The sequence below is a fragment of the Myotis myotis genome, unplaced genomic scaffold (assembly GCF_014108235.1).
Source record: "Myotis myotis isolate mMyoMyo1 unplaced genomic scaffold, mMyoMyo1.p scaffold_m19_p_3, whole genome shotgun sequence".
Taxonomy (NCBI): domain Eukaryota; kingdom Metazoa; phylum Chordata; class Mammalia; order Chiroptera; family Vespertilionidae; genus Myotis; species Myotis myotis.
Window position 1 is genome coordinate 94,223,052 of NW_023416335.1, and position 9,545 is coordinate 94,232,596.

Consider the following 9,545-nt stretch of genomic DNA (forward strand, 5'->3'; position numbering starts at 1 on the left):
CTTCATTAATACTGCATTGGTGCAAGCCCTCAACATTTCTTGCCTAAACTTTGACAACAGCCCTTTGACTAGGATAGCTTCCTTACCACTAGTCTCTTCCTATCATAGTTCACTTTCCATTCAACCGCTGGCAGTGGTTTTCTCAAAACAAACTTAATCCTGTCCCTCTGATGTTTAAAGTTCTCTTCTGACTTTCAATTACGTACAGAACAAAATCTACATACTATGACATATAAAATATTTATTACAATGTACAATATCTTTTTGCGATCTTGCCTCCCTCCAAATTTCTAGCATTCATTCTAGCATATTCTTTTCCCTTTTTGTTGTACTTATAAAAATGTAAAATAATGATAAGCTTATAACTTTTTCTTTTACCACATATTAACTTTTCAAAGTAAGTGACTGTGGCCATTTGGAGAATGATCTCTTAAAAACTAAAATGTAAAAGGGTAGAAGAGGAAGGTTGAGGAGTCATTCTCATTTTTGCAAGAATTTTTAGAAAGTCATCTTGATTATCCATGAGAGGTAAATCACTATAGAAAGCAAGGTTTGAAGTGAAGGTGTTGGAGTCCCTGGAAGCCATCAGAGCCATTAATTGAGGGAGGGTTAAATGATCCTATTCTCCCAATGAAGTAAATGTAATAAAAACTTTTGTGGTCCGAGAGCTGAAAGGGTGAAAACCTGCTTAACCCCTAATAATACTGTCAGCAAGATATAGAAATTATTTCACAAGAAGCAAATCCCAGAGTCAGTTAATAGTGTTCATGGGGTTTCTGGTGCCTTAGAAAATGACTAGATGCGCTGAAAATGTATCAAAAGCTGTGTCCTTGCATAAAAAAGTGGATTATCTACTATGCAGACCATCCTTCAAAGATTCTCAGTAGCCCTAGCTCAGCGGTTCTCAACCTGTGGGTCGCGACCCCTTTGGGGGTCAAATGACCCTTTCACAGGGGTCACCTAAGACCATCGGAAAACAAATATATAATTACATATTGTTTTTGTGATTAATAATTATGCTTTAATTATGTTCAAATTGTTAACAATGAAAATACATCCTGCATATCAGATATTTACATAAGAATTCATAACAGTAGCAAAATTACAGTTATGAAGTAGCAACGAAAAGAATTTTATGGTTGGGGGTCACCACAACATGAGGGACTGTATTAAAGGGTCGTGGCATTAGGAAGGTTGAGAACCACTGCCCTAGCTGGTTTGGCTCAGTGGATAGTGTCGACCTGAACACTGAAGGGCCCTGAGTTCGATTCCAGCCAAGAACATGTACCTCGGTTGCAGGATTGATTACCGGCTCTGGTTGGGGCACGTGCAGGAGGCAACCAATCGATGTGTCTCTTTCACATTGATGTTTCTCTCTCTCTGTCTCTCCCCATCCCTTTCACTCTCTAAAAAAATTCAATGGAAAAATATCCTGGGTGAGGATTAACCAAATATATATATTCTCAGTGACTTTCACAGGTATGAGCCAGAAGCCAACCCTCAGAATCTGTCAAAAGACCATTTGCCCATAGTGACATCATGTGGCTGCAGGAAGTAATGACCCATCTCCTGTTCCCCTTACTAATCTCAACTTTGAAAACATATAAATTCCTAGAGTTCAAAAACTATCAGGAGGTAACCTAAAATGAAGATGCTTAACTTCCTCCTAATTCGGCATGTGAGAGTTCCAGTTGATTTCGTTGTTGTTGCTGTTGTTAAAATGGAAAAATAAAGCATTTAAAGTTGTAATTGTCCTCTAGTATATATAGAGAGATTCAAAATAGGAAAAAAATATTTGCAACTCATACCACTAAAAATTGGGCTTTTTATAAAAGCCTGGACGTCATTTTTATAAAGGAAAATGTACCAGAAACTTTGGAACTCTAGAACAGAAACCATCAGAACTGTTCTGGCAGATGTAGAAGTTTGGAGCCTGGAGCCCTTGTAACTCAGACTCTCCATGTGCTTGCCTAGGCCTCAATAGTAGCCTCTTACCCCCTCCACAAAACCGAAGCACCCAGCATTTTTTGATGATGGAAAACCCCTGAAGAATTTAAAAGAGATATTACCAGATCATCTGTGTAAGACAGAGGATATTTTTAAGGGTGTGGGGAGGACAAGGCAATATTGGAAACAAGCATAGATAGACTGTTGACCCTCAGAGGGAAGGCAAGAGAGGGTGGGTTGGAAGAGATCAACCAATGAACTTGTATGCATATATGCATAATCCATGGACACAGACAATAGGGTGGTAAAGTCCTGTGGTGTCTGTGTGTGTGTGGAGAGGGGAGGAGCTGGTCATAGGAGAAAAGGGGGACTTACATAATACGTTCAAAAATAAAGATTTTATTCTACAACTAGAAGGAAAGAGAAAAGCACACTGAGACTCAGTGAAGGTGTGCTGCGGAAGTAAAGTTCAGAGGTACGGAGGCGCACGCGGCAAGGGCTGGCAACTGAGGACGTGGCTGTCTTTTTGAATGGGGTGGGAGTCTCAAGCTCCCGACTGCTCTGAACTCCAGTTCCGGGAAGTCTCTGGAGACCCAGACTCATACGGGGAGAAACTGGACTGTCTGGTAGTGGGCAGAACTCGGAATTTGAGGGGGGCTTTCTCTTAGCGGTGCTTGCAGCGATTACCAGGACACTGAGACACGGAGCCTCTTAGGGCAGGATCAGCCATAGCTGCTTGCTCCACCCTGTTGATTCCCTGAGACCCTGCCCCACCCAAGCTGCGGCAGAGGCTTTTGCATATGAATGCCCTGGCCCTTGGCAATCTGAAAATTACCTAACAAACTGCAGCTGGGCCAGAGAGACCCAGAACTTCCAAGAGAAGGCCCAAGGCCCCACAGCAGCTTGCATTGCTTCACAGCTGGGCCTCATCTGGCACCTCCAAACCCCAAATAAGGAAGGGGAATATGCAGATCTCTTTGTAGCTCCTTCTGGGTAGCCTCAGGGAGACGCTAAATTAGCACCTCTTTAGATCCAAGAGCCAGTTTACCCAGTGGGCAGAGTGGGACCATCCAGATTACAACTCCTCACATCCATAAGGGACACACTCAGGGGGCAGACTCAGTGAGCACCAAAGCCCCACTGAAGCAAGTCTTGCCCCAGAAGGGTGTCTCCAGCACAGAAGTTCTCCTCTTTCATCTTCATCACCATCATTATCATCACAATCATTGCCACCACTACCATTTATTGAGGTTTTGCCATGTATATTATGTGTCTACTTAAGGCTTGGTGCATGAATCTGTGCACCAGTGGGGTCTCTCAACCTGGCCTGCACTCTCCACAATCCAGTCCCTCGGGGGAATGTCGGACTGCTAGTTTTGGCCCTGGCCTGCGGGGATTGGACCAAAACCGGCAGTCCAACATCCCCTGAGGGATGTAGTATTTTGCGAAGCAGCAGGTGGCCTGGGAGGAGCCCAAGCCCAGGCTGGGCGCTGTGCCACTCCCACTCATCTCAGCCCTGCTGCACCTGCTGCCTCCACTCGGTAGCACTGCTGCGGAGGTAGGAAAGGCTCGTGCTGCTGCAGCTTCGCTCGCCAGCTGTGAGCCCAGCATCTGGTGCCCGTCAGTCAGCTGAGCGGCGCTCCCGCTGTGGGAGCACACTGACCACCAGGGAGCAGCTCCTGCATTGAGTGCTTGCCCCCTGCTGGTCAGTGCGCATCATAGCAACTGGTCGACTGGTCGTTCGGTCACTTTAGGCTTTTACATATATAGATTGCTGTGTTAAAATCACCCTAAATTTTTAGCAGATTAACAGTTTAAAACAACAAATATTGATTATTTCTTAGTTTCAGAGGATCAGTAATCCAGTAGTAGTTTAGTTTGGTTCTGGCTCAGGGGCTACCACAAAGTTGCAGTCAGTGTGCTGGGGAGGGAGGGAGGCTGCTCAACATCTACTAGCCATCAGGGAAAAACAAATATAAATCACATTGAGATACTGTTCCACACCCATGAAGACAGGTATAATAAAAAAGGCAGATAATAACAAGAGTTAGTGAGCATGTGGAGAAATTGGAACTCTCATACACTGCCACTAGTGTTGTAAATGATACAGTCACTTTGGAAAACCACTTGGCATTTTCTCAAAGTTAAACGTAGAGTTTCCATATGATCCAACAATTCCACTCCTAGATATATACCCAAAAGAAATAAAAAACATGTTCATAATGATTTGTACATACACGTTATAACAACATTACAGTAAAATTTCGATATAACAGACTAATTTGGGAGAGGGGGTGTCCATTAAAGCTGAAAATCTGTTATACAATAAAATAGGTTTTCCAAATGTGTATGTTAAAAAGTTGACAAATGACTGACTACCGTCTCCATGCTACCGCTCGGTTGCTCACGCCGGCTGGTGGCCGAGCTGCGGGACGCCCTGGACACCTGTGCCGAGCGGCAGCGGCAGCTGGAGCAGAGCCTGCGGGTCTCCCGGAGGCTGCTGCGGGCCTGGGAACCAGCTGAGACCCCGATTCCAGAGCCAACCCCAGGTCCAGAAACGAATGAAGAGGCCCCGTCTCCAGGTAAACCTCAGCCACCCAGCTCCAAGTGCTGCCCCTGGCCTGCCTTCTGCATGCAGTGGTAAGAAGGACAGTGGTGACCGACCACTGTATTGGCTTCCGCAGCATGCACACCCAGCCCCCAAGACCTCAAGGAGCTGGAGCTTCTAACCACGGCACGGCAGAAGGCAGTGCGAAAAGGCATATCTAAGGCTGGAGAAAGAGACAAGGCCTCCAACCTGAAGTCTGGGTCCATTGCCACTTCGGCTACCACAGCCGCTGCCCCACACCGGGCTTCTCAAACAAAACTCCCCAAGGGCACCCGCCAGGCCACCAGGCCACCAGGCCTGCCAAGGGCTTCCCGAAGCCTAGGCTTCTGTCCGCGGGGGATCAGACCTGTACAGGGAGAGGGCCCCTAGCTGCCAAGCCTGGACCCGGCCTCAGGGACCCACAGATAGCTCCCTCGGCTGCTCCTCAGGCCCAAGAAGCTTTCACACTCAAGGAGAAGGGGTAGGTTTCTCAGAACCTCACTGGAGGAACTGCTAGCACTCTACCTGACCAGACCCTAGCCAGCAGCTGGAGTCTGGAATTTGGGGTGACAGGGAGGGCAGGGCATTGAAGTGCATGTGGGTTCTTGAGTACCACCCATGAGGCCCATGCCCTGAAGCTGGCAGAGTGGAACAGCAGGTTGTGAATTGGCTGGGTTTGATGTGCTAGGGCCTGTCCCACTCTCCTCCCTGGCCGTCCAGTGCCCTTTAATCTACGCAGCCCAGGGGCTCAGATAGGCTCTACTTGTGGTACCCTCTCCTCTCTCTGACAGGGCAGACCTGGACGGGGTTGGCTCCCATGGTCACTCTGGAAGCCCTGTTTGGGGGTGGGGGTGTTAGCCTCACCCCTATCTGGGCTCTGAGCAGGGAATGGGGTCTGCAGTCCCAGAATGAGGCGAGGCTCCTTTGAACACTGGGTTTCCTGACAGGACGCTGCTGCAGCTGCCCATGGCCTTCGGGAAGGTGGCTTCTCAGAACTCCTGGTGAGGCTGAGTCTGGCAACTGGGTCGGGGTGGAGGGGAGAGCAGGGAAGCCAAGGCTTCCCACCAGCTCGGGGCCCTGTTGGTAAGACTTTCCCAGCAGATCTCTTTGCTTTCTTTGGTAGGAGGGAACACTATATATTAAGAGAGTCTGTTCAGCTCTGACTGCCATAGTCACCTTAGACTCAGTAGGCTTTGAGACCCCCCAGCTCAGCTGCTTGGTTATAAGCTGCAAGACTTTGAGCAAAACACTTGGTGTCTTTTAGTCCCAATTTGTCTTGCATGTGCAGGTGAAGATAGTAGTACTAGCTTTCTAGAGATGTTAACTGAGGTGGTTCCTTTCAGGTTATGCACTGTGCCTGGTACACAGCCAGCACCCACAGTTCTTACCAGTCATCCTAGTTACCAGTCACTGCCAGCCCCTCTCCCCTTCCTCCTCAAATTCTCTCCTAGTATTTCTCAGAATGGGTCAGTTCTCTGGACAGTGTCCTCTTAGTTCCCCTGAGACATCCCAAGGCCTCTCCTAGCTCTCAGCAGAGCCAGACACCCTAGGGCCTAGACTGAGGCCCCTACTCTGGCCCTAGCCTACTTCCTGAGATCCAGTCCAGCTAACTAGAATAATGATCTCTCACTGGGGTGCCCATGTGTACATCCAGCCTGTGGGCCCAGCTCAGCTCTACACAGACCAGCGACTCCATGGATGCCACTACGTCCTCTAAAACCCAGTTCCTCCAGAAAATGCAGGTGACTGTATCCTTGCTGGATTTGCTGGGGAGTAGGGGAAGAGTGTCTGGTTCTATACTTGGTGAATTTGAGGAGCAACTCCAGGAAGGCCCAGAGCCACTCCCAGGCCCCATCTTTAGGGGAGGTGAGCGGTGGCGTTGAACACAGGAGTTTCCCTGACCTGTGCCCAGTCAGGCTGGCCTAGCTCCAGGCTCAGTGCTGCAGAGTTGGAGGCAGAGGTAGGGCGCCTGCAGAAGGCTTGCTCGCTGCTAAGACTGAGAATGGAGGAAGAGCTCACAAAAGGTCAGTGGGCCCTGATACAGGTTATTGTATGGGGTTGGGGGTGGGGGTGCTGCAGGACCAGCATGGACCCAGCCTGCCCTCCATGACTTTCGTAGACCCCACGGACTGGATGCAGGAGTACCGTGGCCTGCTCACCTTGGAGGGGCTACAGGCTATTGTGGGGCAGTGCCTCCACAGGCTGCGGGAACTGCAGGCAGGTGAGACCCCACTGCCATCTGTGCTGAAGTCTGGTAGGGGAGGTCAAGGTTCTCTAGCCACAGGACAACCCAAGAGTAGAGGCAGACAGGCCCTTCCCCAAGTCACTCCATTGCATTCTGAGTTCTCCCCAGTTGTCCTATGGGACCAGTCGGAACAGCTCCTCCAACCCCCATTCCTTCTCCCAACACAAAGAGCCCTACCACTTTAAGTAGTTTACTTATTTGTCCAATCATTGAAAAAGTAGCATGTGAGAATCAGAGGTACTGGTAGGTGACTGGCCTAGCCTTGTAAGAGATGATTATGAACAATAGGGCTTTGTCTCGGAGGCAAATGGAGACTTTGCAACTTTGCTCCCCCTTAGAGGAGAGTGGCAAAGAGGTGCCTGGCTGTCACCCCAGGAGGCCACATCCCCCCGTCCTCACAGAAGTGGTGGAACAGCAGCTGGGGCCGTGGCCTGAGGAGAGGCCCCCCATGACCTCATTGCCTTGTGGAGGAGGAGCAGATCCCACCTGGAGGCCCCAGCTGCTTCTCTACTCCAGCACCCAGGAGTTGCAAACCCTGGCAGCCCTCAGGCTTCGGGTGGACATGCTGGACCAGCAAATCCACCTGGAAAAGGTACTTCCAGAGTGAGGATTAGGGAGTAGGTGACTGGGTGCCAGGGGAGCCTGAGTCATGGGGAGGATTCCAGATCTGAAGCCTTGTAAGGGCTCAACAGCCTATCTGTGCTCTTGACGAGAGCCTCTGCACCTGTGCATTTGCCAGCACCGGGGCAGCAGGAGAGAGAATGGAGCGTTTGGAGGAGGGAGGGGCTGGATGATGGTGCCTCAAAGCCTGTCCTGGAAATACTCTATCCCCTGGGCCCTCCTGTGGGGGCCCTGGGCTGCTGTCTGGGATAAGGCCTCCCTGCAACCTTGACCCTACATCTCCCCCCAGGTCCTGATGGCAGAACTTCTCCCCTTAGTGAGCATGCAGGAGTCACTGGGAGCGCCCCAGCTGGCACTATGCCAGGCTGTGCACAGCCTTCTCTGTGAGGGAGGCCAGCGCTTCCTCACCATCCTGCGAGATGAACCTGCTGACTGAACCCTTCCTGTGACTGGGCAAGCTGGTTCTGGGCCTACTGGGAGAGCACCCCTTCTCTGATCAGAGTTAAATGAACAGGAATTGAGGGGATTCACTGGTGCAGTGGCCTGGCTTGAGATGCCTCTACTCCCCTGGAAAACCAGGTTTCTAAGGGGAAGGAATGGACCCCTGGCTCTTCCTGAGGAACTAGGTCCCTTCTCATAGCTGCTAATCCTGGTCAGGGCTCAGCTGGGCCCTCCACAGGCTGGGGGGGAACAGAGGCCAATGGGGATTTTTCTTAGTTACCTCTATTTTCTCTCACTTTAGACTTAAAAAGCTGCTTGTGTGACATTAAAACTACTTTAGAAATTATAAAAAAAAAAAGTTGACAAATTAGTTAACCTCTTTTTACTTATGTAGATACATTTGTAAAATTAAAATTAAGTATGTATGAAAAGTTTAATTTCACAGAAAAGTTTTCTATGTGTATTACTGTAATTTTAAATTTATATTGAATAGGTCTAGTAAATGCATGCATTCACCAGTCACCTTGATGAGGCATGGCTTTAAAGCACTTCAGAACATCTGCTGGTGGGTGTTAAAACTGCTGCAGAAAGTCACACCACAGGACAACAGTACCAATTACCAGCCTCAATGCAGTGTGATCACATGCTAATCATTCATTGAACACTGTTTACCAGTATGACTCCTGGATTTAAATATGTAAATTATAGTTGTAGATATGTAATATTTATGTTGACAAAATTACTACAGTGTTTTACCAACATATTGCCTATTCACTAAAATTTGTTAAAAATAAGAGTGAATTAATAAAAATAACCTGTTTAATTATAAGCAACTCTTGGTTAAAAGCATTTTAAAATGACAGTGTTAATTTTCACATATGACATATAGCCGGAAACTTTGTCCATTAAATCCAAAGTCCATTAAATAGAAGTCCACAAAATCGAAGGTTTTCTGTATTTAAAATACCCAAAATGTGAAAGCAAATTAAATGTCCATCAACTAACAGAATGTGGCATATGAGTAAAATAAAATATTATTGGAAATAAAAAGAAATGAAGTACTAATAATATCTGCTACAATATGGATTAACCTTGAAAACATTATGCTAAGTGAAAGAAGCCAATCATAACCAACCACATATTATATTTATATGAAAGGTTTAGAACAGTCAAATATAAAGACACAGAAAGTAGATTAGTGGTTGTATTAAAGTAGCCAGTTAGTTAGATATTAACAAAGAGAAGGAAGCCAGACATCTGATTAAGCTGGATTAACTAGGAAAGGACAGTTTTACATTCACTCCAGGCATCCAAGTAGGCAGGAAAGATGCTTTTCAGTCACCCCAGCGAGTATCTGGCACTGTTCCACCAGATAAATGAGGAGGGAGAAAATTGGAAGGGAAATTCTTTTCATGGCATGCATGTGAAATAGAAGCCAAATGACAAAGCAGAACTATGAGGCATGCACAGTAGGAGCCAAGCCTGGGGAGGGACTAGCCTTGGAAAATCTGGGGAAAGGGTCAGATAGGATAAGGGCCAAAACCCCAAAAGATCCAGGAAATGGATTGAATAGTGGGAGGGCACCAGCACAGGCCTGAGAAAATACAGGAAAGAAAGCCTGCTTTTCCCCAAAAGCCAAGAAAATACATAGATGTCGAACAAAGTCCCACCTCTGTGGCAGCCATGTGGAGAGAAGCGCAGTGC

General features: G+C 47.8%; 1 pseudogene; it reads left to right on the plus strand.

Moving 5' to 3' along the window:
* The first annotated feature begins 4,333 nt into the window (after window positions 1–4,333).
* Window positions 4,334–7,836, plus strand: LOC118649751 (annotated as a pseudogene).
* The last annotated feature ends 1,709 nt before the right edge of the window (window positions 7,837–9,545 follow it).